The sequence below is a fragment of the Haliaeetus leucocephalus genome, unplaced genomic scaffold (genome assembly GCF_000737465.1).
Source record: "Haliaeetus leucocephalus isolate CR32 unplaced genomic scaffold, Haliaeetus_leucocephalus-4.0 Scaffold808, whole genome shotgun sequence".
Taxonomy (NCBI): domain Eukaryota; kingdom Metazoa; phylum Chordata; class Aves; order Accipitriformes; family Accipitridae; genus Haliaeetus; species Haliaeetus leucocephalus.
The window spans coordinates 3,821,648-3,841,056 of NW_010973244.1; positions in this window are offsets into that span (position 1 = coordinate 3,821,648).

Genomic DNA, 19,409 nt, shown 5'->3' on the forward strand with positions numbered 1-19,409 from the left:
CATTTCAGCAAGGAAAGAAAAAAAAAAATTAAGGGCCAAAAAGATAAACTTACATTTCGTTTAGGAGCACAAACCTTTTGCACATACTTGATAAAGAAGCAGGTACTAAGCACACTGTTAACCTGCTGATAGGTGAGTGGCTAATGGGTTGGCAAGGGAGGACACTATTAGTAACACCTGACAGGTGATCTGAAAAAAGGGCCAGGAATTCTGCCCTCCTACAATGGAAGGGGCAGAAAAAAAGAAAAAAAAAGAAGAAGAAAAGAAAAGAAAAGAAGAAAAAGAGGCAAAAAGGAAGGTAACAGAGTTAGAGCCTTTGTCTTTTTTTGTTTGCCTTGGCAATAGGCAATTTTGTTCTGTGGATGACATGGAAGGATGTGGTTAATGTGCCTTTTAGTCACCACTCGAAAGAATAAGAAACAGGTGTTGATGACATGAGAGTCCTGGAGGGACTATGGCAAATGAGAAGCAGCAGTGATCGGGCACCCACACTAGGAACAGCTGCTTGATGAGGACCATAAAAAAAAAGAAGAAGGAAACAAAACAAACCAAAAAAACCCCCAACCCAGAGTAGGGGAAAGAATAATAAAAGAACAAGAGCAAAATAAAGTCAAAATCTGGAAATGAGGAGGCAAAGCCAAAGCCAGATTTTATTGGCCAATGTTACAATTATCAGTGGAGCCATTAACAAAACCTGCAGTACTAACCGTAAAAGCTTTGCACCATTTTCCCAGGTTCCTGGGACTCCCTCCTCTTGCAGAGACAGCGCGCTACCGCGCAGGCTGTGGCAGCAGGTCCCTGTTCCAGCATGCCTCCTACCACCCAGTGTGAATTAGGACCCTCATTTAACTGCCTCCATGTAGATGGGAGGGAGGATGTTTATGTTTTGCATGTAGGAGGCTGGTTTTGAAATCCAAATTCAATTGCATAAAATTGACTTAGATATAGTTTCAGGCAAGTGTTTCCCTCTACTAAAGTAATTGTGTCGCGTAATCTATCTTAGAATACAGACCCAGCAAGCATCTTGGGTACTTTGGACTGAATTGAGGGGGATAAAAAAAAACCAAACCCAAACACCTTACAATCTTTTTCAGCATCTGAAGCATACAATTTGCATTCTAGTGTATCCTCTAATGGCCGTATCCTGTAGTGTTTACCTGTATAATGCGTTGTTTGCATTTATTTCTCTTATTGTTAATGCTAGCATGAGACATAATTCATTTTCTCAAAGTATATGGAATTACATGGCTATAAAGAGAAAGTAAATAAAAGAGATGTAGGATTGAGTATGAAAGTTTGTTTTCGCAGTGAAACTAATATAAAACTAGCCTAGCTCTACTGTCTTCAATTCATATTCAGGCACAACTCCCTCTTTAAATAAACCCACCCCAGAAGCAAGCCTGTATCTTAAACTGTAAGTACTTCAGGTTGGGACTGTGATATTTGTACAGTGCCAGAATAACATAACTGCTCTTTTCACACACGACCATGGTAGGGATGAATCCTATGAGTAAAAATAGCTAAATAGAAAGAAGAATAAACTGCATATGGATGAGAGGAAAAAAAGAAAAAGTAATGAGCATAGGAGTCAGGCAAGTAACAAGGAGGTTGAAGGCTCTTCAGGGATAGGAATGGTAAATGGCATCTTATTGTTTGTCTATAATATCTATGTGTAATATGAAGGCCAGTGCAAGATCTCTTAAGAGACCTGAGGGTGTTACAGTAATGCAAATAAGAAAAGCTTCTAGTTAGAGGCTCTAACCATTAATGACCATTCTTTTTCTGGGTAAATAAGCCTCTAACAATGGGTGTGGTGTTAAAATGGCTGTACTGCAAAATTACAAAAACAAAAATAAAATAGTTTTATCAGCAGAAAGAAAGGCTTTTTCAGATGTGTGTAGTGGAATTGGCTTGTAAAATATAGAGTAGAGAAATGCAAAAGAAAAAAATCCAGGTTGATTCTTCTTGAAAGGCAGCATACTGCATTATAAAATATCTGAGCCATGACCAAAATAAGAGATAACAAATGCCTAGCAACAAGGCACTTTGGATAACAGAACAGTTACTTGCCACCAGGAATAGTATTTTTCAAAGGCTTCCTCTTCAACAGTCCCGAGTAGACAACTTGTTTTATCATTGCCGTGATGCTAAACATTCGGCTTTCTTACGGAGCATGCGTAAAGCATTCTGCCGTACAGTGTCACCAGGACATTCCTGAGGTCACTGTCCAAGGGAAAAATAGCAATTTCAGAGAGACAGTCTCCAAGGACAAAGAGGTTAATCTAGCATTTGTTTGTTAGGTTATGAGGGTGAATTAAAACATCCACTCATGCTGTAGTTTAAAGAAAGTTGATCTAATGAGGAATACTTGTAAAAATCGCAGTTGGAAGAGAATATGCTATATTATGAAAGAGACTAAGATACAGCAGTTGGTTATGAATCTAGTCTTCTGGCTCTCCAGAGGATTACCAGCTAATGTTTTGCTTTCTTTCAATTCCGACATCTGTTAAATGGGTATAATTATTCTTACATACTTCACAGTAATGCTTAATTACTTGCTTAAAAAGTGACCGCAGATTGTAAGGTACATTGTGCTAGAAAAGCACATCCTATAACTGAAAACTTAGTCTATGGCTTTCCTGAGTTCTGCTCTATCCAGGCCTTGCATTTCATCTACAAAAAGCTATATTGTTATGAGCAGTGCCTGGAAGATGGGTAACATATGGATGTTTCAAGAAAACAACGATTTCTGCTCTGTTAAGCTATGTCGGAGTTGTAGCTTTAGTGTGCTCTTTCAGCTGCAGGCTAGATCTTCTACCTGGGCTATTCCATCCATGAAACACCATGGTGAATCACCAAGAGGTGACACAGTGGCCCTTCTTAAGAGATCCAGTTTGGATAGGGAGCCTGTTTCAAAGAGAAGGCAGACCCTGGGAAGCATCCACTTGAATTTCCAGACAAAACATTTGGGGTAGGGGAAGGTTGCTTTTATTTCTACACGGAAAAAAGCAAAATTTCCCACCCGGACCACACATATACCATAAAAACAAATGAGTTTTTGTGTGTGTATGCTACATGTTAAATTTATATATTTATATGTACATATGTATGTGTACACATATATAAATATGGACAGTTTTGACAAAGAAAGCAGTTCAGTCATTACACTAGACACAGCAATGAGTAACACATCATGTAAGGAGTAACTATGTCAGACAACGGATTTCTGTTGCTGAACTCCAGTCTGGCAGACTTGCACCTTAGAGTGATGTCTTTGAATTAGCTACCTCTGCAAGATCCAGTGGGAGCCATCGTTCTGGAGACATAATCCCTAGCTCAGGAAATAAGAAGTCACATCAGTTGTGTAGGAAAAGTCTGATCAGTCCAACTGGGGAAGAAATTAAGGCCTTTTTCCTTCTCTGGTACTCCAGGAACACAGTAAAAGTTGAAATTGCGCTAAAGCCAAGTTCTACTTGGGATTCCATACAGATCAGTTTGCAGTATCATCTGAGCTGTGGTAACTGCTGGTAGCAATTTCTTAGTCTACCTTGACTGAGGCAATGAAGTAGCCTGAGGGGTGTGATTTCCATAGGTGGGATAGGCTAAATGTATGCCCACAGACTTATCTCAGCTGATGGATGACATCTTCCTTGGCCATTATACATCAATTGAGTTACAATGCCTCTGAACACAGATTTTTACAACGGCGTGATGTAACATATACATTAAATGCACAGGAATGGATTTGCCATGTTTTTAGCTTGATTGAGGTTCTCTTCTCCCACTGCTCCAGCTGGGACATGCAGCTGAGGAGCTTGCTTTTTCCTAAATTTCACTTGCTGACAATATCAATGCTTAAGTCTTAAGCTTTATATGCCCAAGAAGTGATGTGGTGTTCAGACTTCCCAAGTGCTCAGGAATTAGTGATTTTAAACAAACTAAGGGAAAACAAAATTCAAATAAAAGTCAGTCTACTTGGTTAGGTCTTGGTTAGTGCTTTAAATGTCTAACTGCGGACAACCAGATTAGGCCATTTGGCCTAAATAGCCTAAGACATGCTAAGAAAAGCAGTTAAAACTGCAAAGGAGGCAGCTAAACTGCAGCAAGCACTAGAACAAACCAACCATATGCTCAAGGTGCTTCACTGGGGAAAGAGAGAGGCTCTGTTGTGCAGGCTGCGGCTGTGATCCAACACAGCATACCTGAAGTGTTTCACCATACCAAAGCTTAATCAAGGGATCCCAATGCAGCCTGAGCCCATTAACTCTAGACAAGCATGAAGTGTGAAGCTACTGCTACAAAAAGAGGTGATTGCTGTTTTGAAATGCATAAACAGTAGCATTAATGAGCAAGGAATCGAGGGAGTAATAACGGCACTATTTCATATCAACTCTGCGAGGCCAGGTCTGCAGCTGTACACACCACTCTGGTGCCGCCATTACCTTCATTTCTATTATGCCAAGATTTATTTTGTAAGTCAAGTTGGTGCTGGTGGAGAAGCGCTGGCTTCAACCCAAAATATGAAATAAATCTGAAAGAATCCAATGAGGGCAACTAAAGCGATAAAAGACTGAAGAAATACATTCAGTGCAGACTGCTAGCAGAACTGAGTGTGCACTGCATAGAGACAACAAGACAATTTGATAACATGTATGTACCTGGAAAAGATTAAGCGTAAGGGCAGATTATTCTCAGTCGTGAATGTGGACACAAGAAAAGAAAAACCCTAACTAGTTTCTGAACATCAGAAACAGTAAATGCCTGTTTTCTATGGATTCATGGATAAGCTTCTACGTGGACTCACTGCCAGTGCAAAATCACATAATAATCTACTTTCTCCAAGTTTGTGGGGACTTGGTATTTCTAAGAGGTCTACCCATCCAAAAAAGTGCAGCTGAAATTGACAAATAGTTTCAAAAATATTAGGGGAGAGGTGGAAGATGACAGAAAACCAGCCTACTAAACACAAGATTAACAGTAAAAGTATTTGACTAAATATCACAAAGCTTTTTTCAGAAGTTAGCCAGTCCTGTATTAACTACCAAAAATAAGTCAGGAAATGAATAATGCATTCTGGCATCTCCTTATGCCGTCCTTGTATTATTACAGGAGGATCACCTAAGAAAAAAAGTTAAATGGTCCTGTCAACTCTATTTACTTCTAACTCTAGATGTCTGACACTTGAGAAGACAGTTTTTGAGGAGGGCAGGTTTTAAGGGCTGCCAGATTGAAGTTGCAAGACTTGAACTGTCCACAGCATCTAACATTGAAAAGAAAGTCCGAAACATAAGGCATACTGCCTGAATTTTGAAAAAGGCATTGGTGGCTTAAAGCACAGGGTCTTGATGTGATCATGCATCAAAAGCCACCAAGCAAGACTTAAGAGAGTCAAAGCACAGCAGTTTTTTCTTCTCTTTGACAAAGCAGTTTTGTAGCAGCAGCACACTTTATTGAAGTACATTGCAGAAATCCATCTGTTGTCAGTGACATTTTCCATGGGAAATAGTAATAAATGGACAGTTTCAACTTCAGTAGGGAAACCCTTTGTTTGGACATATAAAACTAACTGAAAGATATTTAGCAATATTAGATAATGCCCAGTGTAACAGGTCCACCCCTTGTTGAAACCAAGGAAGTTGTCTATGCCTGGCTTAAGCAACACCTTGACATGCAGTGTCTTTATAGCACACTGAAATGCATACCAGTTTCCATGTAGAGAAACCATTGCCTTCAGTAGGTTAGTCCTAGTATCTGTACACTTACTGCTTGGCCTTACATGCCATTTCTGATAGGATACGGCTGACACCAGTTTCCCAGGGTGTTATCCCTGCCTCGGTCCATGTGAGCCAAGCTGCAGGTCAGCCCAGGGATCTTACTGTTTTCTTGCTCTTTGTGCTTTGTGTAGGTTTCTTTACTGTAGAAGAGTTAATGGGTTTCCACCGTGTAGCAGGCGCCAGATTTAAGCAGAGGAAAAAAAAATCAAATCACATGAATGTTAAGTAAGCAGAATGTAGTGTAGAGCACTACGCAAATATGCGCTTGGTTAAAACAGCTTTAAGAGAGTGTTTCAGAAGGAGTGTTATTTCCCAATTACTTTTCATCCCTTGTGAGTTTATTTTGAGCCTCTCCTTTCCCTTGTAAAGAAAAGAAATGGAAGAAGGCACTCACCTGGAACTTCACAGGCATTCGTTCACAAGGTAGACCCTGAACAAAAGCAATGCTGATGAACTGCAAGCTGGCCAGCTCTTTAAATGCAGACAGATGAACAGCAGGTGTTGTTATCTGCCAAACGAGCGTAGAATTTGACCCACTCCATCTAATTTTTTTACCAGTTGCTGTTTGCCAGCAGAGCACATGGAGATCTGAATCAGGTTTTCTGATTTTAAGAGCACATGATGCATCAGAGTAATGTGGTGGGGCTGCTTGATCTAAGCCAAGTGTTAGAGAGCTAGTGGTCATGTATACTGTTCACTGGCACTTACTGATTTAGCAGTACTGTGTTTACTATAAATGCAGTTCTTCAAATCATCCTTTATTATATTACTTGGATTGAGTCTTTTAAATTCTGCTGCTAGTCTCCCTGGTGCAAAACCAATACTTCACAAATGTGATGACATATTTTAAAAGTTTGAAAGCACAGTCTGGCTCCTTTCCTGCTTAGATTGCACAGGCTCAAAGGACTTTAATCTGAAGTTCTGAATACCTATTATACATATCCATTGTATGTGTGTGTATATATATGCACACATGTATGAAAGTATATACATATGTGAATGTGTATTTATAAATAGATATGAATGAATAATTGTGTGCATGAGTGTGTAATTCAGTGGTCCAAACCCTAAGATGCAAAGGTGAATTGTGAATAACCAAACACTGTTTTCTCAGCCACTGGGTTGGTCCTTCATCCTCCTTACAAACATGACAGTGGATCACTCCAGCACACAGATTACTCTAGCAGTACTCCAGTAACTGGGAGAGCTACTGTAGAAAACCAAAACTTTTTCAAAGATTGTTTTAGTTCACAGGGAAAAAGCAACACTTTTTTGTATTGGGATGAAGGATAGTTAATGCACAAAGAGGATGGATTCCTTTTTTTTTAAATAAACAGAAGCATAGCTTGAAAGAAGTTTTACTAGCTGATCACTGTTTTCAGACATTGTGAACATTTGCCAGACCCAACACAGCATCATAGCAGAGATGCTGTAGAGTACTTTCTTTATGATCAAGTGCAGGGATTTGCAAACCTTTGCAAGGAAAAACTATTATCCCACAACATTTCTTGTGGGCTTCTCTGCACTTTTCTTACCAAGCTTTTCATTAAAGATGCAACAAAGCCAATGCAAATGATAGACCACTATTTAATAACCACTGGCTTTATTACTTCTGATAAAAGAATCACAGTTACATTCACCTTGCATTTTGGAATAAGGAGGCATAGAAATAGAAGCGGAGAGCTTCATGACTAACATAAATCATCAACAAAATATTTTTGTTTGAATACTAAATGTACAAAGCATTAGATGCTAGAAGTTAAAGAGTAATTATGGATTGTTTGATAAACTGAGAAAGTTTTTTTAAAATTGAAAGCGGCTGGGAAAGGAATTGCAAGACCATAACAGGGTCCTGATTTAGCTAAGTGTAGTTGGGGCCTTCTTGTTTTATCTGGCCAATAAGCCACTTTCCTAAATTCAGAGAAAGTCTTTGGAAACTGCAGGAATATCAGAGGGAAAAACATATAGCCAATAGTGAATTAGATGAAGCAAAAAAAAAAATGATGGTTGTATCCAAAAGAATGGTAAACAATGCAAATCTAGGGCCCTGCAAGAGCAACTTTATTTCTTCAAATCAGTCTTCAGTTACTGTCTTCCTTTGACAGCAGTAGTATTGCAGTAGCTGTGATATGCTAATATATAATGAAGCCAAGGTTGGAAGGAAGAAGTTAAGAGATTTGGACAAATCATGAGAAGACAGAGACAAACTTTCAGGCCCAAATCCCCTTTCTCCAGGTCTGAAATAGAAGCAGAAAACTTCAAAGTCAAACTCAAACTGAAAGTAGCTCCTCTGAGTTTTACTCAGATTATATCTTTCAGATTAGGACACCGTGCCTATGGAGCAGAGAAAGACAGGCATAAGATTGTCTCTGTGGGACAGAAGCAGAAAGGTATTTTTTTGTGGAATACAGGTGAGGCCTCAGAAGGAGGGAAAATTATAAAATGCCATAAAACCAGTATCGCTAATGAATCCATGTTTTTAATGCCTAATAGAGTCAGGAGTTTTTGATTTGTGCTTATCTTTAGGAGGTATTTTGCATGATGTGGTTTTGAACATTTATTGTAGCAAATGACAAAAAGTTGTGCAATAAAAGAGATATATTCTGAATCTGACAACAGTTCATTTCTCCAGAAAAAAAGCCTGTCTTCACCTCTGTAATATTGTTTCCAGCTAACCCCTTACAGAGGCAAAGAAAGGACATGCTCCAGGTAGCTGGACAACTGTGTTACCAGTATAAATATGCAGATTACGGCCAGGCATCTATTACCAAATTTAGGAAGTGGCTCCAGCTCCTACTAAAGGTGTTGAAGCAGCTACTTCTCCCACATTGCCGTGGAGCTAAACATCAAAGAGCCAAGAAGAGAACTTGGGAATCAGTTTCAGACCCTGCATTTAAATTACTAGCCAGTGCTCCCTCCTTTTGTGCCTGTAAGAGGTTAATTTCACCCAATCCAAATATTTTCAAGAAGATTCTAATGGGATTTATTATACATAGTCCTAATAAATATTAGAGTTTACTAATCCAGTTTTTAAAGAACTTTACAGACAGGCATTAGGCAGATTCAGGTAATTATTTTACCCCCTCCATCCTCCTGAAATTATAACTGTCTGTGACCATAAATTAAAAGAGGAGAAAAAGAGTTAGTTAAATTTATTAAGTGGATAACCTCTTTCTCATAATGATAAATGCAAATTATTATTTAATTGGCAGTCAGCTGAGGACAATATACTTACGACAGGCATCATGGAAGTATACCAAAAAATTTTGCATAAACTCAAGGCATCTGATTTACTGTCCAAGAAAAGATGATTGAATATCTGCAAAGCTGACACTGAGAGCTATAGATTTATCTGAGAGATTTGGAACTTTTTGATCAAATGAAGATTCAGAGCCCCCCCAACTCTGCTGTATTTATGGAATTACTACACGAAAGGATTTACTGCTTTGGAGGTGGAGATCAATAACAGTTTGTGAAAAGCCCAAGTTAGAAACATCTTGAACTAAGACAAGCGTTCAATATAGAGTTCATCGTTATAGACTTTAAATTGTCCGGCATAAAAAGAGGGACTGACGTTTGACCTTCACCAGTTCCTGTGTGAGGAGGGAAAAAAAAGGTATATTTACAGCAAAAAAGGATGAAAAAAGGCCCTGGAATTGAAGTGGGAGATTAGGCACACCAGTTAAAGGCGATTGATGGGCATTTCTGAACAGGCCTTGGCAAGGCAACACAAGGCCTGATGCTCCTTTATAAATAATTTGTTAATGTTTGACTGCATTAGTCTTTCTCCAGAATCCATGATCCTTTGTCAGATAGCAAATACATATTGCATCTGTTAGGTACCAGCTAAATTACCAATCTATGTATAGGTGCAGATTTCAAATGAAATTATGGATTTAGGACTTCATCTGGCAAATGAAAAAGCTGCTAAGGGCTGTTGACCTTTGTCTGTTCTTATGGGATGAGATCTTAGCCTGACTTGTCCTGCCTCATGTGAGTTTTATACATTAGTTTCAGTGAGGTCAGGATTTCACCCACAGTCTTTGGTGAAACTTATGCAAGCTTAACTGGGTATCACCAACTGGTACCTCAGCCTTAAGAGTTGTTTTTCATTAGTGAAGAGCCTCCACATCCAAAAGCAAATTAAAAAACCTAAAATTCAAAGAAAATCTCTGGGATGTGGGAATTCAGCCTCAGCTGAATCAGGGTGGATGGGCCAGAATCTTCTCACAGGAGTGAGGTTCAAGGACAGCGTGATTTACACTCAACACCCATCCAGTGGGAAGTCATGTTCAGGGAACCTCTGGGAGTGGTTCCTCAGCATTTTGCAAATCCCATCTCTCTCCACTAAGGAGCAGGTTCATTACTGAGCACCGAGCAATATTCTGGAGTCACAATTCACCACCATTTCCTCCTCCATTCTTTTTTTGTGGGAGGAAAAGAGCAACTCTCATAAAAGCACAATATGTTACTGACACAACCCCAGTGAGGGCATGGGGTCCCACAGACAAATGAAAAAGGCAAAGCTCCCAGTTTTGCAGGAGTTACAGAGCTTCCCAGCCTTGCTGTGGACACTGTAATGTCACTGTGTTGGATGTTTCCTTAACATGGGGAATAAAGTGACTACGGAGGAGAGGCGGACTGGCTTGTGATTATGACAGCAGGGACTCTGGCGACAGGAGCTCACTCTGGCACCTCTTGCCCAATTCAAGCATGGACATGGAAAAACCACTCAATCTTTGAGTTAACAAGGGGAAAATGGCAGGAAAAGATGGAAGTTAGCTTTTAATGATGCACTTAGACATGTATGAAAGCTTCTCCTTTAATATGTCTTTGACTTTTCCCCTCCCTGAAATAATGCTCACATCAGTTATTTTGTTATCTTGTCTAATTTTAAACTATCAGCTTTTGGAGGTAGGGCTGTAACCCTGAAGAGAATAAACTAGAGGAGAGTTTTCAGAACACCGAAGTGACTCAGGAGTCTGAGGCTTACTGGGCTTCAATGAGATTTAAGAGATTCAAAAAAGCAATTTAGCACTTCGGGAAGATTTTGTGTACAGTGCTTTATCCACTGAATTCTCATTCTTATAAAAAATTCAAAGTACAGTATGACAAAAAAAATACCAAATCAAGAACTAGGTAATGAGTTATCTAGACAAAATCTGAACACATTAAAATAGCTGCTTGCCTGAAGTTATATTTATTGTGTTTTTTTCTCATTTATTCATGTTCTTCACTATAACACAGAAACAAATATCTAACATAGTCTAAAACTGTCCTGCCATACAGAATACTTAGTCTCAGAAAGTAAACTCTTCCTTTCTTAGATATGTATTTTTAGAGTTGTTTTCATACTACTTTAGAGCAGTCATAAAGCAGCTACATGAATAGGAAGTTACCTTTCTCCTTTTATGTACAATAAACTTGCCTCTAAAATCACCATTAAATCATGGTAGATGTTGGAAAACTGACACAAAATGAAAGAAATGAAGATTAAAAACACAGTCACAAGAGTACAAACTTCCCTGAATAAAAGCTGAATTTTGGATGGTTGGTTTGTGAGACCACTGTTGGTGGGATGCCCCTCCAACCACTGAGAAGGTCACTGCTTTTCTGAGAGGGATGTGAGAGCAGGCCTGGAGAGAAAGGAGAAAGCAGGGAAAGGAGAACACAGTGGAAGGTATGAGCAGACAGACAAGATAAAGTAGAAACAGTGCTAACATCTGGAACAAAAGTGTTCTAATAACACCAAAGTATATTGCTTGCTTTTACTCACACTTTTTTTTTCTTCTTCTTGAAAATAACACAGATGAGATATTTCCAAGTAGTCAAAGGTACAAAGGTTAATGAAGCATCTCATTAATCTTTCATAATTGTAGCATGCCCTTGTGACCGGTGGGTCCATAGTATAACAACAGTATTCGGGTTATAATTCAGAAGAGCCTAAAATAAGATCAAAATCCTGTAAATAAAACCCCAGCATGCCTCAGAATACTAGGTGTAGAGCGCCATGCAATTAATGGCTGGAAGGGTAGTTGGCTTTTAGGAATATGCTGTGCCATCTGTTAGGCTGTATGGCTCAATGCTGAGAAAGCAAGTGCTGAATCTCTTCCCCTTCTGCTTTATCTGCCGTTGTGTTTGTGATTCAGTATCAGCTGAACACTTGGTTGACAGTACTGTGAAGCAGAGAGGGGGAGGACAAGGGGCAGAATAGGTGGGACAGGTTGTCATGCAAATTTCTGAACCAGCGTCAGGTTGTCTCACTTAAAGTGCATCCTTCAGAACAAAATGGGAGTAACTGCAGACCACTGAAAAGATACAGAGGGAACCAGGTGGCTTTCAGAGTGGGGAAAGCACTCAGCCAGCAAGCTGGGGGCAGAAGGCACTGAGAAGGCTGCACAGCCCATTTTCTTCCCTTGTTAAGAAATGACAGCCTGCAGAGGTTCCTTGGGCGCATGCCTGGTAGGGCCACTGGCTCCTGCCCCATCTTGTGACAGCTAGCGGGAAGAATTGCAGGCCAGCCAGGTGCTCTGGGGAAGAACTATAGCCAGTGGGGTTTGACTTGTTGATGGTCACCATTATGCTGTCTAAGTGATATTCTGCCCAGTTTTCCTCCTTGGTTATTTGCCTTTAATCTATCTCGCTGTCGGAACAAGATGGTTCATCCAGACCACTTCAGATGTCTGATAGGTGATACAGATCTTGCTATCCTTCTTGAAAGATTAATCCAATCTACAATCTTATCATTCTACCCACAGACTTACCTATGTTTTCACTCTGAAGGGTGTAAAATTGGCTTGCTATCTCTGGCTGATAGAGCAGTACAAGCAAATAATAGCAAATCACTCCTTCTGTTTATTTGTATCACACTGTTGGCTAGAGATTATGACATCCATTGTCAGGTGCCATCCAAACATACAGTGAGAAATAGCACCTCTTCCTGTGTTTTTTCAAAAAAATGTGTGATCAGGGAAGGAGGATTTCATAGAGAAAGGCTGAAGCATGGAGAACCTCGGGGGATGTTTAGAAATACAGTACAGCAATGAGAGATACTCAAGCCTGGAAGATACCCTGCTTCTCAGTTAGGGGTTAAGTAGCCTAAATAGAGAGCTGTGTGAATAGCAATCTTCTTCTTGGTACCTAACTAGTTTGGGAACATTTCTAGAGCATTGCAAGTTCTCTGGTAGGCATAGCTAAAGCCAGTTTCAAAAGGTTGTGAAAGAATTTTCTAGCATGCCTGGGACTTGAACCTAAGTCTCAGGCCTCTCAGCTTTGCACAGACCACCAGTTGTCTTCTCTTTTCCCTCCCTCCCCAAACTCACATTTAGAAAGCAGTGAAGAATAACAGTTTATATCTAGCAGATCCCAGACCCTCCCTCAAAGACACCTCCGGTGCTAGAGAGTTCTGGGTCCGTGCCTAGATGAAGACAAAGCAGCCAAGGGTGACTAACAATGTAAACTAGGACTCCTAATATCATGCAAGAAACTCAGACAACGTAATGTGACTATTAAGATCTGATTCACACACAAAAAACATCAGAAAGCAAAGCCTGATCTTAGGCTAATAATAAAACTGCATGAATTAATAATTAAAATGTATGGGACTTCAGATAATAAGGTGACAGCTCCAGCTGCAAAAGAGAAAAAAATAAGACCTCCTGGCTAGATATGAAATTACTTGCCTGTACATATACCTGCAATGTTTCATTTATTTTGATAGTAAAGTCTCTGGTATGGAGAATGTTGGGTTTTACTCACAGGTGTAAATGGGGCTTGCAAGCTGCTAGATCAGGTCACCAGTCAGTATACCAACAGAACTTCCAACAGCAACTTCCCCCTCAGCCCAACCAACCAGCAGCCAACAGCTCCAAACCAAAATGCAAACAACCCCCCAAACCTAATCCATCCTGACATTAATTGGACAACATGTAAATCAGAAGTTGTGAGAGACTGAAGGAGTTAATGTCTCAAACGTTGTCGTCGTGGGGCAAGCTCTGCATAACGACCAACTCCGCATAACAATGAACCCTGCAACCAACTCTGCGTAACAACAACCCCTGCATAGCAAGGAACCCACAGGTGAAAAGAAGCCGATCAGCACAGGACATCAGCAACAGGACAGGGAGGGTGTGCCAGTGCGCACATCCCCTTTCTGATCTGCTGTTTGATACGCTGACAAGGGCAGCTCACCCTGCATGGCCAAAGATCAAACGATGGTCATGTCCGCAGGGAAGGAGAAATTACTCCCCAAATGACCCCCAAGCCAACAGACCCATTTCCGGAAGGTTCTGAAAGCACAGACCGCGCATGACACTTAATTAGCCTAATGAGTTTGAGTACCTGCCCAAAGGAGGGGCAAGGATGATAAAAGGACACAAACTGAAGCCCCACTCATGTGCGCCCACCAGAACTGGACCCCTAGGCTGACTGGACCAACGCTGGACCCAGGACCGGTGAAATCTTTCTCTTTTCCTTTTTCTCTCTCTGTCTTGCTCTCTCTTTCTCTTCCCTTTTTTATAATCCCTACACCTCATCCCTTTAGACATAAACTGCTGACCAAGTCTGGGACTAGGAGTGGATCCAGCTGCCCCTAGGCCCTTCTCTGAGAAGGAGTCTGGAAAGCAAGGGGGTCCACTCCGAACCTCGTGACTCAATGGGGAGGGCTCTCCTTATTCCCTGAATTGATGTATGTGGTTACCACAGGTTACACGGTTCACTGAGGTAGTTCCATGCCAATTCCTGTTGTGAGAAACCCCACCACCTACTGTTATGCCTCCCAAGTTCAGTTTGCTTCTGCCATGAGTAAAATATTTACTTGATCATTTGGTGTCATTTCACCTTAATTTAGCCCGAGGGATTTCCGAACTCAACACAACTCCCTGGTCTGTCCAGCCCAGGTCGTGACAGATGTCACTGCTGATCCACTTCCAAGTCCAGTCTCATGACGCAGGATTCCTGGCATTAGCTTACCTGCTTGATAGGCTAGGATAGGACAGGATGGGATAGGATAGGATAGGATAGGATATGGTATGATACGATACGATAGGACAGGACTCACCTGTACCACTAGGGATATTTCTTATTCCTCAGATTCAAGAAACACAAATTCCATCTTGGATCAAGGCAAACAAAGACTAAGTAGCTGATTAGGGGCATGAAGGGCCTATAGAAGACGATGACTGGAAGGAGCAATACAAAGGCTGAGAGGGCTGCCATCACTTTCAAGAAAGATATCAAGGGTGAAGGCCAAAGGACGAGAAGAGCTACTAGAGTGCAAGGATAAAGATGGTCAAGAACACAAAACCATTCAGGACTTCTTTCCAAGAGGATGACCTCACCATAAGCAGGGTAGCAAATGTCCCTTGGTGCATTGGTGGGTAATGGTGAGGAAATACTGCATGCTCTCTGTGTCTCTGCAAAGTTCATGCAGAGAGAACCAAAAGCCTTTTTTTCACCTCAGGTATCCCCACAACCAAATGAATGTATATGATATAAATGTCCTTCCTTACATAGTCTGAACATACAGATGAATTTTGGAACCAACGTGCAAAATGACAATAAAAGTACCTTCCTTACTCTTTCAGGACTCAAAATACTAAATCCTAAAGGAAAAAGAGACTTTCCAGGGTTTTAGATCAGATGTGAACATATTCCCACAAAGTGAGGTAGGCAAATAACTCCCAGAAAGGTTAAAATCACAAATGAACCTGTGAAAGCCTTACCCAGGGCTGAAGTGCATTTTGTATCCCCTATAAACACGGCCAACACGTGTCTTTAATAGAGGAGCTGCGCAGCTTGGTTTCAGTGGGAAAAGGGGATGTGACGACAATAGCAGCAATGGGCTATTTTCCCAGTTGGGAAGAGTCGTCATTTGCCTGGCTGTGCTTTGGGCACAGATCCCAGTGTTCTAGGTCTGAAAATGACCAACCTTTCCACCACACCAGTGTAACCTCCGCTCCCTTTTTTTTCAAAGCCTGACTTATTTCCATGGTGGGCTGTTGGCACCGTCCATCCCAACCTATGGCTCTGGTTACACTTTGGCTTTCCTCCAGGCTGCAGCTACTGAAATCATCCCTCCTCACACTCCCCATGTTTGTGTCCAGCCAGATCAAGTCCCTGGTCCTCCTCGCTGTGGGGCCTCACGGCCGTTAGCTCTGGCGCAGAGAGGGGACAGCTAATAGGGGTGGTCTCTGGGCTGCAGGGTTGGTTTCTGCCATGGCCTGAGAGAAGAGTAACAGCACCAGGTTTGTCCTTGGGAGCCGGGTGGCAGAGGAGGCATCAGGGACTGGCCCAGTGCATGGCCACCAAGGGCAGGGACAGCCCCCTGGGCCTCCTGGGCACAGGGACAGCCCCCGGGGCCAGCACCCCAAAGGCCTTCCTCCGAAGGATGCTGGGCGGAGGGGCTGCGCGTGGGGGGCCCCGTCACCCCGGTGTCACAGTGCCACCACCCGGCAGTGCAGCAGTCACAATGCCCCGGGGCAGTATAAAAGGGGCAGCCTCCCGTGCCCCGCTGCCAGAGATGGCCCGGGGACAGCCTGAAGACATCCGAGAGGAAGTCCTTGAGGAGCCGGTGGAATTACTTGGTGGGGACTGAGGGAGGAAGACCAGAGGCTGGAACGGGCTGCTGGATGTTCTCTAGTGCAACACCATTTCCTGGCAGGGCCACGTTCAAAGCCCATCTGATGGATGGAAATCCTGCTTCAATCTTCAGGGACAGACGCAAGCCCCCTTCTCATCTCAGGAGATGAGAAGAACCACCAAACCCTGGTGGTGCCCGAGGTTGCCGGGCCTTTTCAGCTGGATAAGCAGTGGCAAGACCATGGGAATGCCTTCTTGAGGAGCACTGCAGAGCTCACCATCTTCATCACCTGCGGAGTCAGGGGCAGCAGTTGTAAGAAATGGGATGCAGAGATGTTGCCAGGGGTCCCAGTGCTTTGGAGCACCCACTGGTGGCCCAAAGGCACAGAAAGGATTCTTGCCCCCAAGGTCGATCAGGCCAGGGGCATTTGGCCACTCTCAGAAGCCCCTGAGATAGCTCCAGGTTGAGGGAGAACAGGGCTTGGGCACCTATCTCCTGGGAGGCATGACCAGCCTGTGGGACGAGGAGGCAGGTCTTGCTCACGTGCTCAGGGAATAGCCGATCGCCAGCTCTGGGGTCAGGAAGGAATTTTCCCCCGGGGCAGATTGGCACTGGTCCCCGGGGGTTTTTTGCCTTCCTCTGCAGCACTGAGCACAGCCCCTTGTCAGGGCTCCTCTGGGCCCTTTCGGTAGGTCCTTGCCTGCTGCTCTTGCACCTCCAAGGCACCGCTCGTGCCCTGGCGCTCTCGGGCTCTCTTGCCCAGTGCCAGTCTGTAGCGGGAGCGAGCTCTGCTCTTCCCTTGGCTCCATTTCCCCAGGGGTTCTTGCTTGTGCAAACCAGCCTGTGCTTGGAAGGGCTCCAGGCTTGCTGCCCCATCAGGAGCTGCCACTTTCCAGCTCTCCCTCTGTGCAATACAAGCACTGGGCAGGCGTGAGAGTGCTTTTCATGCATCACTGGCCAAGAAGCACAGCGGCGGAGCAAGTTCTGGAAGGCAAAAAGTGTGCTTGTCATCAATACGTGTCATACTTTGGAAAATACCCCACAGCTCCTGCTGCTACTTTCTGTAGCTCTGTGGCTTTCTTTTGCCAGACTGCAAGGGAAGTTTTTGCAAGCTCAACTCAAGAACACATCAGCCTGCTCCTGGCTACACATGCACATTGTGTTCATGCTTGAGAGCATCGGCTCTGAAACAGATTCAGAAAAATAAAATCCTGTTTCCACTTGTAACCTTTGTGATCTGTGTCCGAAAGTGTTTTCCTAGCTGAAACCCCCCTGGCATTTCAGGCAAATAACAGTCTCATCGTTATTCAACTCATGGAGAGTGCAGGGAATGGAATGGAATGGAATGGAATGGAATGGAATGGAATGGAATGGAACAGAACGGAACAGAACAGAACAGCTATGCTGTGTTGTGCCCAGAGTTGCGCATGAGAAGCTCTGACCTGGGTCTGAGGGCTCCATCCAGGAGAGCAGCTCTCTGCAGCGCAGGTGCCAGGCCCATCCAGGAGACAGGGGCAGGGACGGGCACACCTACAACATGGCTCAGGCAGGGACTGAAGGCCCCAGGCTGAGCTGAGACATGTCCCCTGGGCCCTTGGCAGGAGACGGGCAGGGTGGGGGTCCCAGGGGAGGCCGGGCCCAGCCATGGAGGCCTATGAGCACCCCCAGGACCCTGACAGAAGCAGACTTGCACGGCTCATACGCCCTCCTTTAGGCAGGGGTGGTTGGCCACCTTGGAGACAGAGTTTTGGGCCAGAGGAGCCTTCTCTCTGGTGGACTACTGTTGTTCTCAGGCTCGTGTGTTTTAGCATGGTTTTGCACAGGAAACGGGCCAGACATTTCTAAAAATGAGTCCAAGGAGCAAAAATAAAATCCAGGGGTAATGAACAGATATTGCTCACCTCCAAAAGGTTTGCAACCCTTTAGTTGAGGAGCGTGTCCTGCTTCAGACTGAGGCCTTGATCTCTGAGCCTCACTAGTGTCAGAGATGCGGGGGGTTGCAATCCTGTGAAAACCCAGCTAAACTGGATGAACACAGAAGACTTTCAAAAAACCGCACTTCACACTTGCTTTCTGCAGATTTGTGTGGATGGTCCACTTATCTCGAGACGATCCACAGCTCTCCCCCCCCCCAGAAGGCACATGCCTCCTTCCCACAACGTGACAGAGCCAATGCCTAGGCTGGGACGTGGTTATGGGTATTGAATGTCTTCTGCTAGTGCAGGGCTGGGCAGAAATGTCATCAGAGATTTCCTCAGCATGTACTGGTAGGGAAAGGAGGAGGTGGGAAGAAGAAGAAGACAAGAAGACAAGAAGAAGACAGGGAAGGGAAGGGAAGGGAAGGGAAGGGAAGGGAAGGGAAGGGAAGGGTTGTGTTCAGCTGGAAGAGACCTACAAGCACCACCTAGTCCAACTGCATGATCACTTCAGGGTTGAACAAAAGTTAAGTTATTAAGGGCATTGTCCAAATGCCTCCTAAATATTGACAGACATGGGGCACCAACCACCTCTCAAGAAAACCTGTTCCAGCGTTTGACCACCCTCTAGGTAAAGAAATGTTTCCTCATGTCAGGTCTGAACCTCCCCTCATGGACGCAGCTTTGAGCCATTCCCACACGCCCTGGCACTGGCTACCAGGGAGAAGAGATCAGCACCTCCCTCTCCACGTCCCCTCCTCAGGAAGCTGTCAAGAGCAGTGAGGTCACCCTCAGCCTCCTTCTCTCCAAACTAGACAAACCCAGTGTCCTCAACTGCTCCTCAGAGGACATGCCTTCCAGCCCCTTCACCAGCTTTGTTGCACTCCTCTGGATGCATTCAAGTATCTTAACATCCTTTTTAAATTGAACTGCACACAGTACTCAAGGGGAGGCCGCACCAATGTTAAATGCAGTGGCATAATCACCTCTTTTGACCGGCTGGTTCTGCTGTGTTTGATGCACCCCAGGATGCAGTTTGCCCCCTTGGCTGCCAGGGCACACACTGCTGACTCTTGCTGAGCCTACTGTCAACCAGCACCCCCAGACCCCTTTCTGCAGGGCTGCTCTCCAGCCACTCCT